Below are 27279 nucleotides of genomic sequence, written 5' to 3'. Positions count from 1 at the left end.
CCAATATTATCTAATTACTCCTACTCAATTTGAATTCATGTGAAAGTGCAGTAACAATTATTGTTTGTCAACTGCTAAAATCATTAGTGGATCGACAAATAAACTGACAAATCTGACAACTGTTTGGTCATTTAACAAACATTTTCTGGTTAAAGATTTTCAGGGTTTTTTTGTATTTGATTTATATTAGAAAGGAAATGCCTTATTAACTGTGGGTCAAAATAAATAATTTTGAGAGACTGTTTGGGCTGAGGTAACTTGAGAAGGGCATTTTACATGTTTTTGGACATTTCATAGACAACATCTGAATTGAATTGTTGGTGAGGGCCTTAGCTGGAATATAAATAACAATGGAACAGGTAATGGAAAATGCCTATGAGTATGTCTCAGTACCACAAATATTCCTGTTCAACAAGTATAAAAAAAAGAAAAAGAAAATCCTTTAAGAAACAATGGCCTCAAACATTTCTCATGCCTTAGTACTTTCCGTATAGCTAATAGTTGATACACACTTAAAGATCTGTTCTGCACACTTTATTTCCAGTCACTCTTTAGGCTTTGTCTTCTTTTTATGAGGCCTTGTCCGTGTCTTGTCTTTGTAAAGACCAAACGGGAAATAACGATCACTGTCTGAAAAACAGACAGCATGAGTGCTGGTACAGGATGTATAGTATGAGTATTCTGTCTCTCTTTGTCTCTGTCTGTCTGAGACACAGACAAACAATACATATCAAAATCAGACCGTGTACGCTGAGCAGCCCACCTGTTTCCACTGCCCGGAAACACTGACATCCGAAGCTAAAATGAAGTGTTTCACTACAACAGACAAGGCTATCTGGACTGAAACTACTGTAACCACTGTAAAACAATGACTAGATGCTGTAGAGACAGACCTTCTTACCGCTGCTTAATAAAATTAACTAAAATTAATTAATTATCAAATGTAATTTAGTTTTACCTAACCAGCTCTCTGTACTCCATTTCACACTCATTCCACCATCTTTCCCCACAATCTGTCCACATTCAACCACAGTTTGTTAGATAAGTGAAACATAGTCTCATTCAAACAGCAACACTGTAGGTATTCTCCACATAGACACGATAGCCACTACAGCATAACAACTCATTCATCCATCGGTGCATCCTCCCATTTGTCCAGTCAAACAGTGCTTTCAGTCGGATAGTCTGTTAACGAGCCCAGGCCTCTTAATGAGCTCTTCATCTCTCCATTTAGAACACACGCTTGCACACAAAACAGTCAGTCAGTCAGTCAGTGGACTGTGGCCTCAATAAGTCCCATTGTTTCACTCAGCGTCAGCTTTATGAAACCCCTCTCTCAGAATTTACAGTCACTTGTTTCTAAAGTTTGACTCAAACGTTAGGGTAACCTGATCTGTTTGAAATCTGTTCTTCTAACGTTTGCATATCATCTGTGTTATAGTATATCAGTATAATCAGCTGTGTGTATCACTACCATGAATCAATAATACTATTGTGTGTCTAACACGCCAGCCATATTCCCTGCTGAGAGCAGGAAGCAGAGCAGGAAATCAACCATTAGACAGACAGACAGACAGACAGACAGACAGACAGACAGACAGACAGACACACACACACACACACACACACACACACACACGGTAGGAACATCCACCAGGACATCGGAGAGGAAACAACATAAATATCTTCACACAAACATATAAACACAGCAGGTCACAGCTGACAGGTTAGGAAGAAACTCAAAGGAAGTGACAAGCATCTACAAATAAACATCTTAGGACAGAGACACAAACAGGGAGATGGATAATGACCTGAAAAAAATCCACTTCTTCAAGACACACAATTAGGTAAATAATACATCTAAAGATGATAGTGAGAGAAATAAAGAGATCAAAATATCAATAAAAGCTTAAACCTGTAAACAATGTGTGTATACATATAAATGACTTGTACAAAGACAGACCAGTAAACATGCTACAGCACAGATGAACGTTTAATCTAGATAGTATATAATCTCAAGGACTGGCAATCCAGTTAGTCTGGGACAAGACAAGTGACCTAGTGACGGCATCATGTCACTAGGTCAGTGTGTGCCTGTGTGTCTCAGAGAGAAGGAGAGCCGGTGAAGGAGAGCCGGTGAAGGAGAGTGTGTGTGTGTGTGTGTGTGTGTGTGTGTGTGTGTGTGTGTACATCCGTGCTGTAATAGCTACAGTGCCAGCTGCACTGCGTAGCTATGTTGACATCATGGCGATTCATAAAATGGGGTCTGGTGTGCAGACTGTAAAATGGCTGCTCTGTGGTTTCCACATGCACAGTCGGCTCATTTCATTTATGAGCTGATGGCACCTCTAGTGGTGGCTATGAAGCACTGCACCATGTTACACTTGGTCATTGTGGGGGAGGAGAGGAGATGACAGAGGCAGAACACATGTGACTAGTAGACACACACGCGCACACACAAACATACACAAGTACATACGAACACACTAGTGGAGTTCTGACATCTCAACATCCACATGTTTTATCGTCCCAGCTGCCTTTTTTGTTATACCGTCACACAAAGAAGGCCCCTTTGTGGAAACAAATCACTACCACCCCTACTACCACACACACTCACACGCTCGCTCTTCTTTCCTGGAACACCTCCCCCTCGTCTCCCCAACAGCTGCTTGGCACCGAGAGAGGATTGTGGTCTGTGTGTGTGTGTGCCTGTGCACGCAGACATGTGTGCGCTATGAAAGAAAAACTAAATTCTTCTATTTCTGACTTCTGTTTTTAATTAAGTGGAAAGAGAGAAAAAAAAGCAGAGAGATGGAGGGGAAGAGGAGAAGGAGCGGTGCACAGAATCATGAGGAGCCAAGTCATGCAGAGGTCTCTGTCAATATATAACTAAGTGTGTGTGTGTGTGTGTGTGTGTGTGTGTGTGTGTGTGTGTGTGTGTGTGTGTGTCTCTGTCTGTCTGTCTGTCTGCACAAAGAGGAGTCTGTTTATCAGTCAGCAGACCTGAGTGTGTCCTTCAACCCCCCTCCCTCCTATTCCCTTCCTCTCTTGTTCCCTCACTCCTTAAAAGGAGAGAATATGTGGTAGAGAAGGTGATGGGTAGCCAGGCTTGGAGAAAGAAAAGAAAAATAGAAACAGACAGATAGAAAGAAAGAATGAAAGAAAGAAAGAAAGAACAAGATAGTAAGGAACACAAAGAGAGACAAACAAAAGAGGAAAAAAAATGTATAGTACACTTTCATTCCTGACCACTCTGAACTAATAGACTCAACTCAAAGAATAGTTTCAGTCCTCTCCCAGAAAGCTCTTTTCAATCTCTTTTACTGTCTTTTCATGTGGTCTATTCATCCGCTCATCACCACTCCCTGCTTGTGGAGCGCTGCAGTTTATTTTTAACCCACTAAAAGCTTTCAGATGATGTGCTCTATTGTATTATCTATGGCGCCAAACGTGTTTTACATGGGCCCTCTGGTGGCAACATCGAAGAAAAGCACAACATTAACTTTATATAACTTCAAACTAACTTTTTCCATTCAGCATTCCAGCATCGGAGATTGTCTAAACTGGAACAGATGAGAGGGTTTATAGTTTCAACATCAATATCTCGGGGTAAGCAGTTCTTTGGAAAAAGTAGTTGAGGTTGCCCAACTGAAAGAACCATACAGAGACACAAACAAATCTTTTGCCAACTTTTAACATCAACATAGAGCGAACACTTTTCAGGGAAGCTTAATAACAACATCTTACGGTTTTGGTTTTAAAAGGTTTGCTTTCAGAACACTAAAGTATTAGTACTAGAAGGGGAATGAGACAAAGGAAAAAAGAAAGGGAGGGGGGCATAGAGTTCTTTGTCCAAACTAAACAGAAGGCAGACAGAGGGACAGCTGTAGCCTTAGTCCCTTTAAACTTTAAATGTCCAACATTCTGTCACATTCTGTCTGTCGGTGTGTGTGTGTGTGTTACAATGTAAGCAAGTTTGACAGAAGAAGAATAAGGGGGTTTCCACGGTAACCTTGGGTCTGAAAGAGCCCCTTCATCCTGTTTTTCACTGTGAAAGGAAATGAGGAGAAAAAAAATTCCTGACTGTGAGTGTACGTGTGTGTGTGTGTGAAAAGAACCAGATGGCAGGGTGAGGCAGTAGGGAGGGGAGACGGGGGCAGGATGTGGGAGGGCCAGGATGCAGGGGGAGGGATTGTGGGAGGGGCTAAGACTGTGCTCACTTGCGCACCCCTGGTGCATGAACAGTGTAACTGCAGCTTATATTTTTTGCAATGAACTAAATTAGACACTACATTTTCTTTAGAAGCATTAAAAATAGCAAATATGTATAGCTAAAAATATCTAGAGTAAATAATAGAATACATAATTTAGTTTTGCTTATTAGACTTGGCCTGCTGGCTCTAACTAAACTTTCAACAAAGACTGAAGGGCACCACACATCCACTTGTTTTCAAAAGGAGTTTTCCAATAAATTATTTGTAATCTCAAGCCTATAGAATAAGCTTGTTAGAATGTATAAAACATAATTTGCTTATTTAATGGTCTTACATAATGTACAATTACAAGTATAGTAACTTATACATATATTCCATTTGATTAAATTCAAAATTAACATCAAATAGTCTTTGTCATTAAATGTTGGCAATATGGTATGTTGTATCACTCAGTTAAGATCCAATCAGTAATGTTTTAACATAAAAATTATAGGTATATTTGAGAATTTTGACTCTTCAATTGTTAGTCAGTGTTAAATGGTTTGCCAATTAATTTCATAGTGACAGGAGGTTGCAAACTGGTGATCTGAATTTTGATTATTTTGTTTACATTTGGATGACAGACAACTTCAATATACTTTAAACTGGAAGAACTCTATTATTGTATACTTACAACAATCCAACACAGACTTGTTAACTGCTTGAAAATGAATTTTCTATATTAGCCAAAACATATAAAAATCACAATTTCTGATATTTTCCTCTGCCTCTTACTAAAAATGATTTTAGTGTAATGTAATATAGAGGGACATGGTTTATAATCTAAATGTATTGACTACAGGAGGCACAAAGTGTGGGTCCTTCAGTGAGGTTGCTGTTTATATGTGGAGTCACAGTGCCCTCGACTGGAGAAAGTGGTGTACTGCTGCTAGATGGCTGGCAAACCCCTATACCTGGATACACTGTTTATTACCTTCACACTCCATCTCACTCACCATCCAAGGTGTGTGTGTGTGTGTGTGTGTGTGTGTGTGTGTGTGTGTGTGTGTGTGTGTGTGTGTGTGTGTGCGTGAAAGAGAGAGAAAAAGCTAAAAGAAAGAACATACTGATTGTGTTTGTACTGTATATATGTGATGGTTTAGGGAGTACAAATAGGGGAGACAGAGGAGGATAGAGTGTGTGGAAGTGGGAGAGGGGACAGAGGTTTGAAACAGTGGGTCTGTGTGTGTGTGTGTGTGTGTGTGTGTGTGTGTGTGTGTGTGTCAGTGTGGGTGTGTGTGTTTGTCAGTGTGTGTGTGTGTGTGTGTCTGTCAGTGTTGTTCTCTCAGGGCCATTCTGACCTCTCTATGCTCTTCTGGCCATGAAGGTCTTCAGCGATGACGCATACACGGAACGTAACGGCATCACTGATGAGACACACATACACACACGCACACCGAGTATGTTGCCTGCATTGCTGATAAGGTGCACTACAGTCGACACACCACTACCTTGAACTCGATTTGCACTTGCTGAAACCACACAAACAGCCCATAAATCCCCATAGCAAATAACAGAGGACACAGACAGAATCCCCCCCCACACACACACACACACACACACACACACACACACACACACACACACACACACACAGGTGAGCCGCTGGTGTGCTTATTAAATCAGTCCTATATCAGCCAGTCTCCTTGGGACAGCAGAAAAGATTTACTACAGCAATTACACTGGCTAATTACAAGGAGAGAAAGAGGGAGCGAGTGAGAGCTAGAGAGAGTGTAAAGGAGAGAAGGAAATCACATAAAAAGGAGCAAGAGCAAATAAAGGTGTGAAAACTGAGATGATGAGAGAGCAAATAAAGTGGAGAGAGATAGAGAGAAGTTTAAAGGACAGAAACGATAAGGATGTGACCTTGGAGCCAGCCACAACAGCTGAGCCTTGAATGGGGTACATTTGAGACAACACAAAAACACAGAGGTTCAATGTTTAAAACTCTCAAACCAGCTGTGTGTGTGTGTGTGTGTGTGTGTGTGTGTGTGTGTGTGTGTGTGTGTGTGTGTCTGACTGCTAACTGCTTGACTCACTGGGTATGTTGAGTAGTTTTTCTGTGGTACTCTGGTAGTCTGTGTGGCACTTTGGTGTTTGTTATTCACAGTGTGAATGTCCTTGACACTGCACTGGCCTTCACAGCACAGTGCTCCCTCTACGGGGAAGAGAATGAATTACATCATCAAGCCGCTCACTGTTATGCTGGGTATCAATCAACCCTAATCCTTGTGCCTGGTGCTGTGGATGACATGCAGTGACATTTGCAGACACTTGCATACTTTACGTGTAACGTGTGTGTGTGTGTGTGTGTGTGTGTGTGTGTGTGTGTGTGTGTGTGTCTGACTGACTGATGAGATTAGTGTCCTTACAAACAGCTATCTGTGAAGGTCTGACAATCTCTCATATTTGAATATAGCCTTGGAAAGAAGCAATTAAGAACAGCTAATAACTTGATACTTTATCATTTACATTAGGGAAAGATCACCCCAACATAACCCTCACTAACCGGGGAGGGCTTCACAAGCTCTTCCTCATGGACACTTCATCCTGTCAGATGCAGGCAAATGTACAGTGCCAGCTTTCTACCAAATGTACGTACTGACATTTCCCTGCTTGTCAAGTATACCGTCCATCCTTAGCGCTTCTATGGCATATGCACAACCATGCAGAAGGTCTCATTTACATGAGCACAGAGGTGGAAATGAAAACTTATAAATTGGGTTTCTATCTCAATTAAAAAGTTAGATGAACTGTAACACACATGCACCCCATGAGGCCCATTTTGCCCTGGGCAAAAGGGATTAGGTGCTGTGCTCCTGTCAGCCCTCAAATATTCATTATTACCTTATGGAAAGATAGCAGAGAGAGAGCGAGTGGGAGCAAGAAGAAGCTAGAAAAGAAAAAGGGAGAGTGCAAAAAAAAAAAAAAAAAAGAGCATGAGTAAGTGATAGAGAGGCACTTTATGAATACAAGCAGTTCTGACTTATGTAAAGCAAAATAGATGAAAGGAGGACAGAGAAAAATGGGGGTCTACACGGTGTCACGCCATGGAGGACAGTTAAAAGCTCGTTGCAGGGCTGGAGCACACACTCATCCTCTGTTAATCCCTCAGTTTCCGTCCTCTCGTCTCTAACCAACCATCCATCCCTTCACTCGTCTTTATCTCTGCTTCAGTGATGAGGACAAAGGAAAGCACTCACTCATTTGCACCCTCCCTCCCCAGTCCCACCCCCCCTTTCTCCTTTTCTTGGTCTCTTCAGGCAACGCTCGCAGACCTGATTAGCAATTGTGACTTGACCGCATGGTGGAAAGATTGGCACGCATGCACAAACACACAGAGGCATGTACAAACACATATGTACAAACAGACACACATATGTGGCAAAGAGGAGGACAAGGGCCGGTTTTGCTAGGTCTAATTAACCCACAAGCAAGGCCCAGAGACAATAAGGGGGCTAGAGAGGAGGAGGGAGTTTTGCCTTTTCTAATGTCAGCCATCGCTCGCAGGACATACATACTCATAGACACTTGAGAAAGTGTATCTGGCTGGAAGCATAAAGATTGGGCTGTTTTCTGGTGCTTGTCACTATGGGTTTTCTCAGCCAACATGTTATTATGACCAAGCCAAAGAAACTAGAGAGAGGAGAGGAAAAAATAAAAGGAAAGCAGGGAAAAGATATGTGGAGAGGAGATCTATCTGGAGGAGAGATAAAGGGGATGAATAGCAAAGTGGAGACATTTTGAGGGGAGGCAGTATTGTGAGGGAGAGTCCGTGGAGCAAAAAAAGGATGAGAGACAAGGATAACAAGAAAGACAGTGTGATATGGTCAACGGATTAAGAAGAAAGAGGGTATGAGAGCAGTTTCAGAAAGAGTTTGTCTCAGTTCTGATGATCAACACACTAGTCATTTCCATATACATGCAAACCCAAAGCTCCCCCTTTGAACTATAATTTAGTGTATTTTATTTACAGCTTTGACTCATTGGAAAACCAGAAAGTATATATAGATCCTGCAATTCACACTGCTGAGAACACATTGAGCACTTCTTTGCATTTGTGTATGTGAACCTTTCTCTTTGTTGCAAAAGCTTTGGGAAAACTACTGCAGGTGTTTGAAATACATCAATGACGCTGGATCAGAGACAAACTAAGTAGCTGGAGGGGAATGACAACCATGATCTGGCAACCTCTACATCTGCATGGGAACCTGGGGAAATGTCTCTCTCATCAAAGATCCATTGGGGTGCTGCAGGGTTTTCAGTTTTGTGAAATCAGGTTTACCCCATCCACAAAAGAGAACCAAAACAACAATCCCGGCCCTAAATAAACTAGAGAAACAGATATTTAAACAGAGAGCCAGGCGTGCAAATCCTCTCCTAGAACATCTGTCTGCTGGCCTCTCAGGAATTGGCTGTAGTTGGGCCTGGACAAAAAGAAACACATGCATGCACACAAATAAAAAAAAAAAAAAAAAAACGTCCACAAAAGTACACACCTAATCCCAGCATGTGCTTAGTTAGCCACCAGGGGACGTGTTGCCAATCAGACCGCTATGTGATGCTGGGCGAATGAAAACAATCAACGAACACACAACATGGCTAAGAGACTGGCACGTGCTTGTGCAAATGACATGGTGTGTATAGGAGTATGTGTGTTTGTGTGATTGGGTTCAGATTCATACACATAATGCCAACCAGAGACAAACTTCTGTACTGCTCACCCAATGCATTCCTAGAGGGACTGTGCGTGGAGTGATTTTCTGGGTCTTCTGTAACTAAAAATGATTGATGGTAAGAGTGGCATACTCAGGAAAAGAATCAATGCTTAAGGATTGACTGCTGCTGTGCACTGCACATCTTTGGACGAAAGCATCTGCAAAATGAACGTAAAGTAAGGATTATCTTTGCACTGGAGAGCTACTTCCATGTTCAACCTGCAGGCTGGCCTGGATGTGATTTGTTTTTTCTTTTATTATTTAAACATAAGACAGTAGAGCACTTGTATACACAATCTCTACAATGGCCGTAGTGAGTGCAATGTAATGCTTTAAATAAAGTAGTAGTAGTATGACGATAACACACAAGTTGTAAAATACTAGAATTTGACCTTTATGGTTTTGACAGTCAACAGAATGCTCCAGAAAATGCTCTAACACACGACTACCTGTTGTTTGTGCTGTGCACTTGTTAGCTAGCATGTGTGCGTGTGTCTAGCGAGCTATTGCTCCTCTCTCTGTCTTGTCTTTTCTCATGGCTCAGTGAGTGTGTCAGACTGCATTGGCCCTTTTTCAGAAGCTACTGAGAGATGGCAGCACCATTAAAATTTAACCCACTATCTCACCACTCAACACACACTGACAAGAGAGGGGCAGTGAACGGCAGAGATAGCCAGGCAGGCATACAAGCAAGTATCTAACCACACACACACACACACTAAGGAGTGTGTGAGATGTGATAGCAAGAGATGGGGAGCGATGGAGCGAAAGATCCCATACAGATGGAAAGTAAAGAATAAGATGAAACAGATTACCGCTTGAAAACCACACACGCACACATCTGATGCATAGACGGCTGTGGAAATGAGCGACATCAATTCAGCAGGGGAAATCGAGAATGTTTATGGGCCTTGCGTCCTATTCGTCTACACTATCACTCTCTCTAAATCCACATTTCCACATTTTCTATTACTTTCTCCCTCATCAGCCATGGTTTCTCACTCCTTCACAGGCAATCCCTCTTTTAGTTTCCCTCATTCTCCTTTCTAAATCTATCACTCTTTCTGTTAAATATTTTTTGACACATAGCTTTTTCTGTATTTTTTCTGTCCACTCTCTCTGTCTCCAGTTTGTGTACCCCCCCCTCCTTTTCTGCCTCAGTGGAGTGTGGAATAGCAGGCAGTGCTGGGAGGCCTACGGTCTCTTAATTAAGAAGCAAGGCGGAACGAGGCCACAGTTAACAAGGACACACACACACACACACACACACACACACACACACACACACACACACAGACGTTTGCATTGCTTTACTTGTAAGGACCCACACTGTCTGCAGGCCCCAGCGCTGAAGTTTACCATCAGCACCACATGCCTGACCTGAGCTCATACACTAACACTGATCTAGACCTGAATCAAATCTTAATATTAATCCAAGTCCTAACCCTGAATTTGCACCTTGAAAAACCTGAGAAAGAATCAAAATGTCTGCCTCACAAAGATAGAAGCACAAGAATAGACACACAAATGAACAAGCACTCAGTACGTGCTCACAAAGAAGAGCAACAGACACTGTTAAAGACCACTGTGCTCAGGTCTCACACACACACACACACACACACACCACCTAATCAGAAGCTGAGGACCTGGGTTGAAATCTGCAGGGCTAGGACTCAATCAGCTAGTGCAATCAGACACAGGACCACCCCCTCCCACACACACACACACACACACACACACACACACACACACACATCGACAATTACACAGGGACGACACCCACGCGGAACACGGAGAGGAAGGCCATTACATTATTCAGTCTACCTCATCACCACTGTAACCAACACACATGCGCACAAAGAGGAGGCGGGATGGAAGTAGCTATTTTGAGAGTGCGTGCGTCCGTTCTCTGCGAAGGTGACTTTGGGCTGGCTGGAGTGGTAATTGGGTACACATACAAATGCCTTTTTCTTTCTCTTCCCCACGTTTGCTTCAAAGTCTCCCCCCCCCTTTCCCTCACCGCAGCCCCCGAACGTGATTACATTTCCGACATGAGTGAGGGGTGAAGAGAGAGAGAGAACAGTGGAATGAAGAAAAAGTGAGAGAGACCGATGATTGACTTGGAAAAACAAAGAGGGTAGAAAACAGCTCTCGCACTGGATGAAAAAAAAACAAATGCAAAGACACACACGTACATGCATTATCATTTGCCCCCTGCACACAAAAAAACACACACCTATATACGGTATACATATAGATCATTTACTCGGCAGGGGAGCAAGGCAAAGCGGAGGAAAAATACACTAAATGTCACTCAGACTGTCATCCTGATCTCTTCTGTTGAGAGACACACACACACACACACACACACACACACACACACACACACACACACACACACACACACACACACAGAGAGTGCAATGGCCATCTCATTTCCTCAGACGAGTGACATTTTGTCGTTCTCTCTCTTTTTCTATCTCTCCTTCTGCAGTCCAACGCTGTGGTGATAAAATTAGCATTCCTATCCCTCCTCTGCTTCTCCCTCCCTCGACGGCTGGACAAGAGGTGAGGACCACAGGGACGGAAGAAAGGAGAGAGAAAGAGAAACAAGAAGAAAAGATGGAAACAAAAGAAGACATTAAGAGAAAGAGGAAAAAAGTCTGAGGCGTGAAGACAAAGAAACAAACAGAGAGCAGAGTGTGACAGGCAGAGCAAGACAAGGGATAGTAAAATAAAGACAGCAAGCTGCAATGAGAGAGAGCAAGAGAGAAAAAGAAAAATACAAGCAAGTTGACAGGATGCAGACTTGTGGAGAGAATGAGGGGGGAAATATACCCTCAAGGGATTCTTATCACCATGACAACCCTCTCCTGTCTCCTATGCTGTCCAGTTGCATGATGAACTCCTGCTATATTTGTGGACCTCAGCATGGACACAATATCCACTTACTCTCGCAGCCCGACAATCAACCGGTGGTGAAATAATTAGCGGTAATAAGCTCCAACAGACTTTTAATAACAAACTTAAAACTAGGTGTGTACGAAGGAAAAACAACAGCTGGACAATCATGGTTGAGCTTACTTTGTTTACTCTGCTCCACGTCCGTGCTAGGAGGGTGCATAAACCTGCATGTGTGCATGTTTCTACAGGGACAGGGTAGAGGGCCCACAGAGTATAATTAAAATCCAGAGACACAGAGTCCTTGGGAGTGACTGCAGCAATAACTTTATGGGGAGGAAAGAAAAAGAGGGAGGGAGAAAAACAGAAAAGGAAAACTGACCTTTAAAAACACAGAGTAAGATGGAGAGAAGCGGTGAGAGATGAGAGGTGTAATGGAAGATAGGATAGTGGGAGATGGACCGAATTACATTATGCCGAATTGAATGCGGCAAAGAAAAACGAAAAGTGAGAGAACGAGCAGGAAAGGAAACATCGTTGGACTGAGTTGTTTGTATGGGACGGCCAGAGCAAGAGGAGACAGACAAAGAGAGGGAGACGGACCAAGACAGAGAGAAAGCGAGAGAATCCTAATCAGAAACCTGAAGAACAAAATAATAAGGCTGCCTGACAGCAAATGTCAGTTCAGGGAGGGTAGCAGATGGAGAGAGAGAGAGAGAGAGAGGAAGAGAGAGAGAGAAAGAAGGGAAGAGGGAGGAGAGGAAAAGAGGAGAATCGAAACATCCAGAAGGAGACAGGTGGGGTTAGACTGATGGAGACACTTCCACATCATGGCTCCCTACAGGAGGAAGGAGTACAATCTTTCTGCGCTAAGAAGCAACACTTCACCAGGAAAGATATCACCCCCTTCTCCCCCCTGGATGGAAACAGAGCCGCCAGGTCAGGCGGGTGAATCCTCATATGATGGTATATATGTGTGTGTGTGTGTACACTAACACATTCACTGCCTGGCTGGGAAATGTTGCCCTTGAGCCAACCTTGACTGCTGTTTCACTCTAGCTAAGCTTTGCTTTAATTCCCGAATCAAAAGCCATATCTTTTTCTCTGCCGTGTTACTTCATCATGACTTGATGGTGAGACAGGATCCACGGGCGCTCACAATGCTCTTGTAGCTTTCCACTTTAGCGGTTCACTCTAGTGCTTCAGTCTTTTTCCCATAGAGTGGCATGGCAAACTCATTGATGCATCCAATATCACCAATTGAAGGGAACCAAAAGAACACTAATTGCATACAACAACAGTTATTGCCAGGAGTATACGCATGACAGCAATGGGAAAGTGATAATATACAATATACAATCAACCAATCACATGGCAGCTGCTTCAATACACTTAGGGGTGTCGTCCAGGTCTAGACCATCTCCTGAACTCCAAACTGAATGTCAGAATGGGAACGAAAGGTGATCTAAGCAACTTTGAGCGTGGCATGGTTGTTGGTGCCAGACGGGCTGGTTTGAGTATTTCACAATCTGCTCAGTTACTGGGATTTTCACACACAACCATTTATAGGGATTACAAAGAATGGTCTGAAAAAGGAAAAACATCCAATATGCGGCAGTCCTGTGGGCAAAAATGCCTTGTTGATGCTTGAGGTCAGAGGAGAATGGGCCGACTGATTTCAGCTGATAGAAGATCATTTTAAATTAACCACTCATTACAACTGAGGTATGCAGCAAAGCATTTGTGAAGCCACAACACAACACAACCTTGAGGCGGATGGGCTACACCAGCAGAAGACCCCACCGGGTACCACTCATCGCCACTAAAAATAGGAAAAGGAGGCTACAATTTGCACGAGCTCACCAAAAATTGACAGTTAAAGACTGTAAAAATGTTGCCAGGTCTGATGAGTCTTGATTTCTGTTGAGACATTCCGATGGTAGAGTCAGAATTTGGCGTAAACAGAATGAGAACATGGATCCGTCATGCCTTGTTACCACTGTGCAGGCTGCTGGTGGTGGTGGTGTAATGGTGTGGGGAATGTTTTCTTGGCACACTTTAGGCCCCTTAGTACCAATTGGGCATCGTTTAAATGCCACAGCCTACTTAAGCATTGTTTCTGACCATGTCCATCCTTTTATGACCACCATGTGCCCATCCTCTGATGGCTACTTCCAGCAGGATAATGCACCATGTCACAAAGCTTGAATCATTTCAAATGGGTTTCTTGAACATGACAATGAGTTCACTGTACTAAAATGGCCCCCACAGTCACCAGATCTCAACCCAATAGAACATCTTTGGGATGTGGTGGAACAGCAGTTTCGTGCCCTGGATGTGCATCCCACAAATCTCCATCAACTGCAAGATGCTATCCTCTCAAAATGGGCCAACATTTCTAAAGAATGCTTCCAGCACCTTGTTGAATCAATGCCACAAAGAATTAAGGTAGTTCTGAAGGCAAAAGGGGGTCAAACACGGTGTTTGACCCCCTTTTGCCTTCAGAACTGCCTAGTAGGGTGTTCCTAATAATCCTTTATGGGAGTGTATATGGGAGAATTTTAATACGTTCTAAGAACCAGGATATTGCCGGGCCCCTGGTTAGCTCACCTGGTAGAGCGGGCGCCCATATATACAGGTTTACTCCTCGACCCTGCGGCCACAGGTTTGACTCCAACCTGCGGCCCTTTGCTGCATGTCATTCCCCATCTCTCTCCTCTTTCAAGTCTAAGCTGTCCTATCCAAACAAATGCCCAAAAAATAATCTTAAAAAAAAAATATATATATAATATATACAGTACGTTTCTAATCTACAATTCTATAATTCGATTATTAAAGTATTGAACTTTGACCACAGTCTTTAAAATTTAAACACTCAACAGTGTTAAAATGTCAGGTCAGTAGTGAATTCGATAATATATGCATTCTGTTAGGGTGAACATGAGCAATGTGAATTGTATAAGGATATCAAACTTTAATGAGTTAAACAGTTCTTTTAATTTAACCTCAGGTCAATCGGGTCGAGCCGGGTTTATTTAAAAGCAAAAATCACAGAATCACAGAGCAGAAACAGATATTGCACAACATGGAGTTTTGGCATAGCAGTCTTAGATGTGTTGTATCCGTTGTTAGAATTCCCATAAAGCAGAACTGGCTGTGTATTAATCAGATGTTATGCCAACTCTTCTAAAGAAAGGTTATTTTTAGATTAGGGTTGATAGCAGCTATTAAGGTAATAGTCAGTCTCCAGGATTCAGAGCTGTAAAGCAGCTTGTCCTGTCAGATTATGAAGCTAATATCTCGATCTGTTACAGTTTAGATCTGTCAATATCATTTACTGGCTGTTAATCATCATTAGCATTACTTTCTGTCACTATCGGGGGAGAACATACTGTATGTAGTTGTCACCAATAAACTTTTGAATGTCATGATGATATTTTCACTTTGAAGTCAAGTTCAATTATACAACTGGTTTCTACTGGCTTGATAATTTCCTCTTTCATTATTAACTTCTGCAGTTTTCATTGTTTTGTACCCTGGCAGCTGGCCCCATTGTGTTGTCTTTATAATAAGCAACGATTTCAGTGGACCACATAAAAGTAATTTTAAGAGTAATTTTATTTGATTCATGTTAAATGTTGCTACTAAAAATGAATGAACACATTTTGGAGCTTTTCACAAGTTGCATAGAGAAAACAAAAATCAGTAATTATACAAAACTGTAAATGCTTTTGTGGGGAATCTGGGAGGAAAGGATATTTGAGGATAGGTCAGCTGTCAAAAACTTGGGGGTTACTTTTGATTGCAGCATGAAATTTGACAAGCACATCAGTAATGTTGTTAGAATGAGCTTTTTCCAGCTTCGTCTCCTGGCTAAAGTTAAGCCCTCCCTTAACAGGCACGATCTAGAAAAGGCAATTCATGCTTTTATTAGTTCAAGGTTGGATTACTGTAATGCTCTTTATGTTGGTCTGAATCAGACCTCCATCTTACGTCTTCAACTTGTGCAAAATGCTGCTGCTAGCTTTTTAACAAATACATTTAGACATGCACATATCACTCCCGTTCTCTACACCCTACATTGGCTCCCTGTGCATTTTAGAATAGATTTTAAGATTTTATTGTTTGCTTTCAAGGCCTTAAATGGTCTGGCCCCGGAGTATTTGTCTGAAATTTTTACTTTTCGGGAGCACAACCGGTCATTGCGTTCTTCAAATCAGCGAGTTTTAGAAGTGCCAAGGTCAAGGTATAAACGGTGGGGCGATCAGACTTTTGCTGTTGCTGCCCCGAGACTCTGGAACAAGTTACCCCCTGATATTCGCACTACCACAGATGTAGCTCTTTTTAGGTCCAAACTCAAAACGTACCTGTTTAGTCTGGCTTTTAATAATTAGCAGCGGTTTCTTTGTAACCTTTTCTGATTTTACTGTTTTCTATGTTCATTCTTTCTATAGTAGGATAGGTTTTTTTATTCTTGGTTTCTGATGTTAAGCACTTTGGATACCTGTTGGTTGCTGTAAAGTGCTATATAAACAAATTTTGATTGATTGATTGATTGGTTGGTTGGTTGAAGAGATTTTATTGGGCTCTACATAGGAATTTACCTGATGAAGGTCTGAGACCAAAACGTATTTTTCTAAATAAATTATTGTTTGCGTAATGGTCAGTGTGCGGGACTTTCTTTAAGCTTTTGATCTGATACTTTTGGTCATATCCTACGCACCTGCCCGACAAAACAGGTGTGCAAAAAAACTTTCCCACATTGGGCTCTACATAAACATGCTCAGAAAACACAAGTTTGTGTGGGAAGTTTGAGTTGGTTAACTCTATAGTTTAGAATCTCTGCCCGAGCCCGACCTTGACCCCGACCGATCGTCGGGCCAATATTTCCCTCCACTATCCTTGGGCCGGACTAGGCCCTTGATCAAGCATTTGTGTTTTTTTAATCATTACTTTATTAGCCTAAGTGGGTGGGGAGAAAGCTATGCCATAATCATGCGCAGCGTCTCCTCCACTCACACGCATCACACATCACACCGGGCCTGCTGTGCTGTATTGTGTAGCTTAAGTGCAACATGGAGCTTGAAGATGTAAAGAAAAAAAGAAAAACAGGAGAATTAACTTTGAGGGGGGGGGGTCACAGCAGCGTTAGCTAACATTAGCTTCTTGTCTCATCTGGGGTCTGATAAACAGTAAATTCATCAAAGTCAGAGTGCCCAACACTGTGAGTTAGAGGTCGACCGATTAATCGGTCGGCCGATTTTTGGCATTTCTTTACATAATCGGCATCGGCCAATATCCCAGTATATCAAGCCGATTAATAGGCAGGCGTATTTGCGGGCTGCCTAGTGTTAAAAACATGAATAAGCAACATTTTTTACAGCGCACTCAGACCACCTGCCTCCAGCCCCTCCCCTTGTGAATTCTTGCGCTGTGTGTCTCGCACAGTCACTTCAGGCTCCGACGCTACCGTTAGTAGTAGCTAACATATTGCTGGTGTTCTTGCCTTGGGATTAACTGTACTAATAAAACCGTACAAAACACCGCGGCCACACCGCTGTGGAAGCTCCCCGAATGTCATTTATCAAAGCCTGGTTGTTACCACTGTGCGTGGCAGTCTCATCCACTCCTATAACGGAGCTAACTGGAGCTAACCGCTAACTGGAGCTAACCGCTAACGGAGCTAACCGCTAACGGAGCTAACCGCTAACGGAGCTAATCGTTGCTAACAGAGCCTTCAGTTTTCCGTGCCTGTATCCATTAACTGCATCTATGGACTCGAGCATGAATAAAACCCTTAATTTTATTAAATTGGCTGGACGAGTTTTAAATTACAACTCAGAGTTTTGATCCTAATGAGTGCAACAGGACATGTAACAGTAGGATCCCCAAAACACAGATACAACACTTCAACAAATGAACAATGATCTAACAAACAAGGTGAACAAGAATTGACTTTAGAAAACCCTAGTCTGATTTGATTCAACAGGAGTTAGGAGGAAATAGTGTTGAAATTAATAATAACATGTCACTTTCTGTGAAGATGTGCAGATTTGTATTCTCAGAAGTTTAATAAATGCTGCTAAGTGCACTAAACTTTATTTTTTCATTTACAAGTTTATTTGACAAAGTTTATTTTCTTCTTACCTGTTTCGTTTATTTAATATATTTTTCATATATTATTTATACAATATACAGTATGTTTTTAAATTATACATTTTTAATTGAAGTATACAAGTGTAGATTGGTGAAGTGTTCAATAAATGTTTTTGTTGAGAAATTCTGTGTATATTAGTGTTACATTTTATCTTTCAAATAGAGGTTTAAAAACAAGCACATATCGGCCAAATATCGGGCAAAAAAAATCGGCAGCATTTATCGGCCATCGGCTGACCTTGATTTCTAAAGATCGGCATCGGCCAGAGAAAACCCATATTGGTCGACCTCTACTGTGAGTGCGGATTACATGTCGCGGATTACATGTCGCGGATTACATGTCGCGGATTACATGTCGCGGCTTTCGTCGCTGTTTATCACTTATTGAGTTAAGTAGTATACGCCCTGTTTATTTGGTTGCCATGACTTCGTGAGTGATGATGCCCTGTCACTGTTCCAGTTGCTCTGCTCACCTTAGGGGGAGAGAGAGGATGACAGTTCGCTTGAGTTCAGTAGAGCAGACGGCTCTGCGACTTCATCACTTTTCATAAATAGCCGAAAGAACGGTGGTGCGTGGTGGTGTACATAGCGGAAACCCTATTGTGCGTCTGCCCTATTTCTGATACCGTGACGCTGGAAATGTTACCGTGGCGCACTGCCACTATGCTATCAACATAGAGGAAACACTATGCAGTTCAAACAACTCGCAATTGTAGTTGAGAACATCAGTTATAACGGCCCACGTATTAAAAAATTGTGGGTTTAAAATCGGGCTCGGGGTCATAATTACAGTTAATGTGTCGGGCCGGGCCGGGCTTGGGTAGGGTCGGGCTTGAATTTTTGGGCCCGATCTAAGCTTTAGTTAACTCTAGCTAGGTGGAATTATCTCCTTTTAACATTAAAGCTTTTACTAAGATCACCGATATCTACATTAAGATGCATCTGCTATTTCACACATCATTGTAAACGATGACAATTTAAGTTGACAAATTCAAATGACACTCATGTGGCATGACATTACATCCCCATTAGAAGCGCTTACATTTTCCTTTAACATTACCGTATGGACATATAAAAGCGACTTGGATTTAAAATTATTAGTGTAAATATGAGGAACACCTAGCTATCTTAATCCAAAAATAATAACTGTATACAGCACATGTTCATATTTGGATTATACTTTAAGGATTAAATGTGTATGGGTACTGCAAATTTCAACTAGGGAAGGAAATTTTGGCAATTATCTAAACTTCCCTTGGGGTAATAGCAGGCATTCATTTCTGGGCTATATCACTATAAGAAGGTCAAAAAGAGATAGAGGTTATCAGCTACTTAAAAAGCTGCCCCTGCATTTCTCCATAAACCACGGTTTCACCATCACACCTAAACCAACCTCCTCAGTAAGGACATCTTCCAAATCACTTGTTCTCCCGTTCTCTCCCTCCCCTCATCTCTCTCCCGCTACACCCAGTGAGTAATGGCGGTAGCAAAGGATAGTGGCAGAGAGCTATAAAAGTGTAATTTGCTCCATTTTCCTTGGGAAACCAAATTCACTTTCTGTCCTGCGTTACAATCTGTTAACATTCAGATGGCTAGCATTGCAGACAACGCATTACCCGCCTACACTCGCTACTAATGACACCCCCCCCCCCCCACACACACACACACACACACACACACACACACACACACACGAGTGTATAAAAAGTACAAAGTGTATACGCATACACTTGCATGTGCACACGCCAACACACAAAGACTGTTGGTTGTAACACAATGCTGGTTGTAATGGACTGAGAAAGGGCAAAAATGAGAGGGAGAAGGGAAAGAGAGAGGATTATAAAGAAAAGGTGGGATGAAACTCTGTGTAGAGAAGCCAAGTATGTTTCTCTGAATTAAAATTAAATAACTTGTTCAAGCTCACTTTTTGCTCCTAAAGGAGGGGGGGAAAGAGCTCTCTCTGCTGCCTCACAAGCCTTTCTCCTCCTCTAATCTGTTTCTCTAATTCTCTCAAAGTCTTGCTCACAAAGTCTTGTTCTTCTCTAGCTTTTCCTTCCCTTCTTTCTCTTCCTCGGTGTAAATCTCCCAAACTCTTGTCGTTCTAACTCCATCTCTTTGTTTCCTTCACTTCTTCCATGCCTGTCTCTCTCCTTCTCTCACGTGTTCGCCAATTCACTCTCACACTCTCATCTCATCATCCCACCCTCACAGCAATCCCTTCTCTATCCCTCTTCTCCATTTCCACCACTCCTCTCTCAGGGAGCTAATAGCCTCCTCCTTTGTTCTTGGAGAACAGCGGGGAACAATGGCGGTGTGGGGCTTGTCGTTGTGGCAACAGGCATGAGACAAGAGAGAGAGGGAGGGAGACAAAGAAGAAAGGCAGAGAGAGAAAGAGCAGGCGCAGAGGGGATGCTGGTTGTTAGCCGGGCGGCAGGGAAGCGAGCGCTGGCTAATTACACTCGTTTCTATGCACACCGCAATTAAACCCTGATGCACACACACACACGCCGCTCGCACTCAGAATATCCATCGCCGCACGCACGCACGCACGCACGCACACACACACACACACACACACACACACACACACACACACACACACACACACACACACACACACACACACACACACACACACACACACACACACACACACACACACACACACACACACACACACACACACACACACACACACACACACACACACACCAGAGAGAAAGAACAGGCAAAGGAGGAAGTGGCAGAGAGGCAGTCTGGGAAAGGAAAGAAATGAAAAGACTGAGGCTATTTTAAATCAATGCTACAGTTCTCTCGAGTAGCACAGTAAAAGTTCATTAAACTTCTAGCTCAAACACCATCAGCTTCATCAAATGTATAAATACTTTAAGTTGACATTAAGGTATGCGGTGGCTCTTCATACCATCTATCTATCTATCTATCTATCTATCTATCTATCCATCCATCTAATAGTCAAACACCACCAACCAGGTAACCAACGTCTCACCTTACTATTAGTTCCAATACTCATTAATTCTCCCCCCCTCTTTTATTAGTTGCATTTCTCCAACTCTGCATCTACCAACAAATAATCAGCTCATCTGGCTCCATCTCTCCACAGGATGATCTGCTTCTCTTCCGAGGCGAGAAGTTTCAACTTAACAAAGCGAGAATAGTGGAGGGAGTGAAGGCCAGGTTGGTATGAATGTAAGAAAGAAAGAGTAAGAGAGGTGGAAATGGGGAGACTTACATCCAGGTCACACCACCCTGTAGGGTAGAACTTATCCTCAGTCTCATAAACACCCCTTCCCAGCTTCCTTCATGCTTCTATCCATGCCCTAACACTCTTTTCCATTAAGACACGTCTCAGAGAAACATGTTACACGCTGTCTGTCTGCCTGTCTATTCTATTATTCATGCAGTTTAATGCCGACCCAAAGTGTGTGCATGCTGGAAGTTCACGTTAAAGAGGAACGTGTGTCTTAAGTCTTAAGACCAGCTCATGTGTTGGTCACATTGAGCTTTCAATGTTAGCGGCAAAAAAAGCAGCCAAAGAATGTGCGTGTGTGCGCACATGCATACCAATATGCACACAAAAAGCACAACTTCACACAGCAGCAAGAACACACACAAACTCAGGGTGCCAATGAGGCAGATGAGGAGTGAAAGGAGTGACATTAAACAGCCAAACTTGTCCTGTTTCGCTTTCATAGCCCCAGTCCATTTTCATAATGCATTAAAACCACCGCTGAGAAGAGAGGGAGACATGGAAAGGAGAGGAGAAAGATGAGGAGGGGGTTAGAGAGGGATGGAGACACAGAGAGAGAAATGGAAAAGAGGGGAGAGGGGACAAGAAACATTCTGAAAGGTGGATGTATGGGGGTGCTAGGAAACAAGATAAGGATGAAGGGAGTGGAGGAGTAAGAAAAGAGAGCATGTCTCAGAGGCAAGATATGGGAATAGAAAGTGTCTGATAGAGGCACAGACAGATTAGGGAGGTGGATAAAAGAAGATGGGATGCACTGATAAAACAAGTAAGGATGACGGCGAGAGATGAGGAAGATGATTTAGTCATAAACTTTGATTGTGTGTGTTATGAATGCATGTGTGTTTCTTTATGTGTGCATGTGTTTGTAGTGCGTGCGTGGGGGTGGGGGTGGTTATACAGTGGCAAGGGGCAGAAGATTCTCCGTTTCAGCACCAGCAGGCTGATGAGAGTTTGGGGCCAAACAGCCTGGAGGCAGAGCTGGCCTTGTTACTCTCTCGCTTCTTCTCCTTTTCTCTCTTTCACACAAACAAACAATCTCAAACTGAACAGCTACGGCCACTGTAACAAACCGAGCCTTTTGAACATTGGACCTCAGAAATACGTCAGACAACAGATGTTTAAATATTTACAATGAATATCCACTTGTTTTATGAATAACTGTTAACTGCATTTTAGTTAAATATATCTTGATAATCCCGCAAGCAATACATGTACCAATCAATACTTAAAGTCCCATATACTGTACATGGGTTTGCATGTTTTAGCCTGTTAAAGCTCCATTTACATTAATATTGAATCCCTATAATGTAAAAGCATTTCTAGCACTGCTGATCCAACTGAGAATTAACACGCCATTCTAGAGCTATGTGCCGCTTTCAGCTCATTGTTGTGCTTCACCAGGTTGTTCTGTTGTGTCCTAAGAGCTCTTGGTGTAAAACTGCGGGCAGCTATCTCATATACAAACTCAGGCAAAGCAATTTTATTTTACAAGGCCATGGGAGGGGGGAGGGGGGGGGGGCTTAAACATGAAACATTTCTCATGTTTCTCTGCGTTTGCTGCATGTCTAAGCATGCAGCAAACATGTTAACCATAAGAATCTTATAAGCTGACAGTATGGCAAGGTTTGCCGTTTGTTGCAGAGTTGGCTTTGGAAACTTTTTTGATTCATTCAGTACATGATGTAACTCAACTTGCTAAAAACTTGAAACTTGCTTGAGGTACATAATCCATCACAGCTGCTTTTTTTTCCTCCTTTGACAAAGTTATGTAATTGTCATCAGTGAAACTGCCATGAAACCCAAAGTGTAATGTGTTTATGACCTGGAGAGAAGTTATCTAACACACATTAATTCAAATGATCCTTACATTATGCTTATCCTATTGTTGTCTCTAAGTTTGGGTTTTCTGACAGCCTCTGATATGTCATTAATATATTAAATGTGTAGTAGCCTACTATCAAACCATCCTTCACTAACATTGCTATACAAAGACAATTTTGGCAACAATAAAAAGTTCATGAAGTTTACTGATGGATTACTCATCTAAACCAAGTTTAAAATCTTTACACGCTGATTTCTGGGCCATGCTGAAATGAGCAGAAAAAAATACATGTCTAGAGGGTAAGAAAAAAGCAATCAAGCATTAAAAAAAAAAATTTAAAATAGATGGTGGCAATTTATGGTACATGATTTGCAATGGGCTAAAACACGCAGTGCACCCAGTCGGATCTATTAAATGTCTAATAACCTTCAATCAAATCTACAGAGAGTGACGAACAAGTGATTTCTTCCTATCGGTTGGAAAGGGAAGAGTTAAGGAATCAGTCGAACAGCGGCTGAGGCATCCAAAAGCCCATCTCCTCCAAGTCAATGGCGTGAAGGCTATCTCACACACACCTGACAGAGACAGAGTGCTGCCAATAGTGCCAGAGGGAACAAGAGAGAGGGAGGGCGGCAGACAGTGAGAAAGAAAACGGGAAGGAGGGAGCAGAAGAGAGCTAAATAAAGGAGACAAAAAAAAAAAAAAAAAGAGCATAAACCAGAGACATGAAAAGAGAGATGGATACATAATGGTGGTCAGAGGAGGAGTATTGCTCGTTTTGAATGCATGTTGCTCATTATGAGAAAAACTGACAGAAGGAAAGTGAGGCAGCATTTTGTATTTGTGTGTTAAGAGGGCTGACAAATGATAGCGGCACAGTGTTATAAAAGCACTAAGAGCTCCAGCAGCCACACGCTAAAACTTTAATCAGGCATTAATAAAAACAATATCATTACTGTCTGCCTGAGGAAGTATCAACACACACCTCACTAAATCTGGCAGGCAGGCAGGCACACACACAAAATTAAAGTCCAGGAAACATCCAGACGTAAACAACCTTATCATGCATTTTTACCGGTTTCTACTCCATCTCCATTCCTCTTTATCCTCCTGCTTTCATCTATCAATCTACCTTTAGAATCATTGTGTATGATAAAGCACAAACGTAGTATGGGCATACACAGAGAGCACACACATCCACAAATGAGCAGCTAGATGGGTGGAGGAGCGAAAAAGCAGGAAGACTGAAAGCATCATCTCAAGGACAAAGGTAAGCCACTCAACTCTTGTCTGAAAGCAGAGCTGCTTCATACAGCAAAGGGGCTGAGGCTTGAGTCAAGCAATTGTAAGTAGCGCAGCTTCCAAGTCGCACTATTCACCACAGAATAAAGACAAACTATGAAAAATGGGAAGCCAGACACAAAATGGACATCAAGAGAGGCACACCTAAATGCCGTAGCCATCTTGAAAGAGTAGCAGAGCTATAGAAATCCCTCTCAAACACACTTTCTCTCTTTGACAAAGCTAGGCTGGAGGGATAAAAGCATTGAATAAAAGCCTACACAGGACCTTAAGGGGCAGGATAATGGTGGCACAGAAGCAGAAAGGAGTAGCAGGACACAAGGGGCGAGAAGACTGAAGAAGTAATTTTATGGACGTTCTTACAACATACGATCGGAAGGAAGTTAAAGGGAAAAGAGTGAGAGGATGGGTGAAGATTGTGAGAGGGTAATAAGAAAAGGCATTGAGAGAAGGAGGGAGAGAGAGTATAGAGAAAGTAATGAAATCTGAAAAATCTGAAATTATTTTACATTTCTTTCTTAGCTCTGAATGATCCTTGCCCTATATACACACTCAAACAGAGTGAGATATGTGTATGTGCATGGATGTGAATGGATCACGCACCGATAACATTACACTCCTTAATTCCTAATTAATCCTTCCTTCTAAAGTGGATTATGGCGCAGAGCATGACAAGCCCAGGATTCCACCCTTTGCTCTTATTACTGTGTGTGTGTGTGTGTGTGTGTGTGTGTGTGTGTGTGTGTGTGTGTGTGTGTGTGTGTGTGTGTGTGTGTGTGTGTGTGTGTGTGTGTGTGTGTGTGTGTGATGCCAGTTTACAGTTCTTCAACTTGAGGTCTCATAAGGCCAGCCTGTCCACGGTTTCATGATGTTGGGAAATGAGAATGACAGTGTCTGTGGTCCCATGACACAAACACATTCACTTACACTCTCTCACACACATCCAATGCCTCTCGTACACACATACACAAAACGTGCAAGGAGTCCCTAGACTGCACGTCTTGAAACGCCTATGAATTATTGTGCTGAAGAACTCGTAGCATTACTTTACACATTTTAAGTGAGGACTCATGGGAGATATGTGCTTACTCACATAACAGACACAGGTCCCTTGACACAGACACTTGTCCTAGTTTGAAAGCTGCCACACAAATTGCCCCCTGTGATGTATTCTGCATTACACTGCAGTCTGAAATAAAACCAGAGGCCTTTACATACACCAAAACCAATTAATTCAGTGTATGTTCTTTTGTACTTTGTAGATGAGCTGAGAATTGTTTTTTTTTTATAGCAAATAAAATTCTATTTCTGTTCACTACTGTGTTTTTTGGGGGAAAGACTTGATCTATAAACCACCAAGAGTGGTAGACTATGTTGTTAATTTATAGGAAAAAGTAATAGGAAAAAAGGGAATGTGGATGTAGTATTGCAGCATGATGTTCAAATGACACATACACATGTCATATAACCACAATAATGTTGTGGAGTTGGAATCTCTCTCTCTCTCTCTTCATATTTGAATAGGCTAGCTTGGTGTACTGTATTTATTTGATAATGTCATGAACCTAAACTATACACTTTACTAAATAGTGTTTTGCTGTAACATTGTATAATCAATAGCCTGTTATAAACAAGCTACTATAAAGGTCCAACCGTTTGATGTTACTGTAACTGTGTTATTCATATAGTAAGAGTCAGTTGTTTAAGTAGTGGAGGGCAATTTTTATAGGAATTTCACATTAGCAGAGGTAATGTTAGTCTGAGCTGAGGCTTGACTAACAGTTGTAAAATGCACAGAATGACCAAGAAGCTAATTTCTTTAACTCAAATGAACCATCCTTTGCACCCAGCAGGTAACTTGTGTGGTCAATGATTCAATTTTATCATGCAAAAAAGGAACAAATGTAACATTGAGCACAGTAGATTCAATGAATAGCCTCCGGAAGTGCAAGTTAATTTTGGCTAACTCTCAAGAAAAACTAGTGACATTTGGACCACAGTATAAATTAATAATGTGTAACATATTGTATTGCATGTTGTTGTGTGTACACTGCTGTGTTCTCTGTGCTCACCAAACCATGCTGGCTGCGGCGAAGACAGGTGGGTGAGGGGGGAGAAAGGCGAAGTAGTGTGATGGATGGATTGGGGGAGGGGGGGTGGTCCACAAAGGGATGGATGTAGATAGTTGAGGGGGCCAAATTAGCATGCTTTCATGCATTCTACACCTCAGTGGAGCACCACGGGGCTTGTTGATGCCTCTAAGTGCTATGCAGTATTAAGCAGACAATCTCTAAGGAAGCCCGGTGGTATAGTATGCACGTGTGTGTGTGTGTGGGTGTGTGTGTGTGTGTGTGTGTCGACTGACCGCTTACTGTGTACAGCTAAGCCCTAAATAACTTATTTGGAGAACAGAAAGAGGGAAGGGAAGTGGAGAGATTCAGCGGAGAGCCAAACATTGTCAAAAGAGTGAGGCATTAAAATGCGTGCTGCGACATGTTCCACTCCTCAAAGAGGAAAGGCACGGAAAAAAAAAAGTCACAGAGATTTGAAGGCAGAGAAAATTCTCAGTCCATGCCATCTGTTCTCTCAATAGTGTATACTGAGAGAGAAAGGCACGCAGGGCACACATGTTGATCCAGTCACCTTTTGTTAAGGGGAGCAGTGTCATCTCTCCTGCAGTTATCACAGCAGCCAGCAATGCAGCACGTCACTATGACCAACCTGAACCACTTAACCCTTTTCCTACTCACATGCTTGCACAGCTAACTTAACTCGGTTTCCTCGTTTTACCTCACCACAATCTCCATCTCCTCAATCACTCTTGTCGTTTCATGTTTCTCCACCTTTTGATCATTAGTC

The 27279-nt window shown here is 42.3% G+C and overlaps 1 protein-coding gene across 2 annotated transcripts in view; it reads right to left on the bottom strand.

The window, feature by feature from the left end:
• Window positions 1–27279, bottom strand: part of diaph1 (diaphanous related formin 1) — a 112359-nt gene that overhangs the window by 21551 nt on the left and 63529 nt on the right. The gene's annotated exons all lie outside the window — the stretch shown is intronic.

Source organism: Perca flavescens, chromosome 10 (genome assembly GCF_004354835.1).
Source record: "Perca flavescens isolate YP-PL-M2 chromosome 10, PFLA_1.0, whole genome shotgun sequence".
Classification (NCBI taxonomy): domain Eukaryota; kingdom Metazoa; phylum Chordata; class Actinopteri; order Perciformes; family Percidae; genus Perca; species Perca flavescens.
Note: the sequence above shows the minus strand (reverse complement) of the source record. Positions and strands in the feature narration are given on the sequence as shown.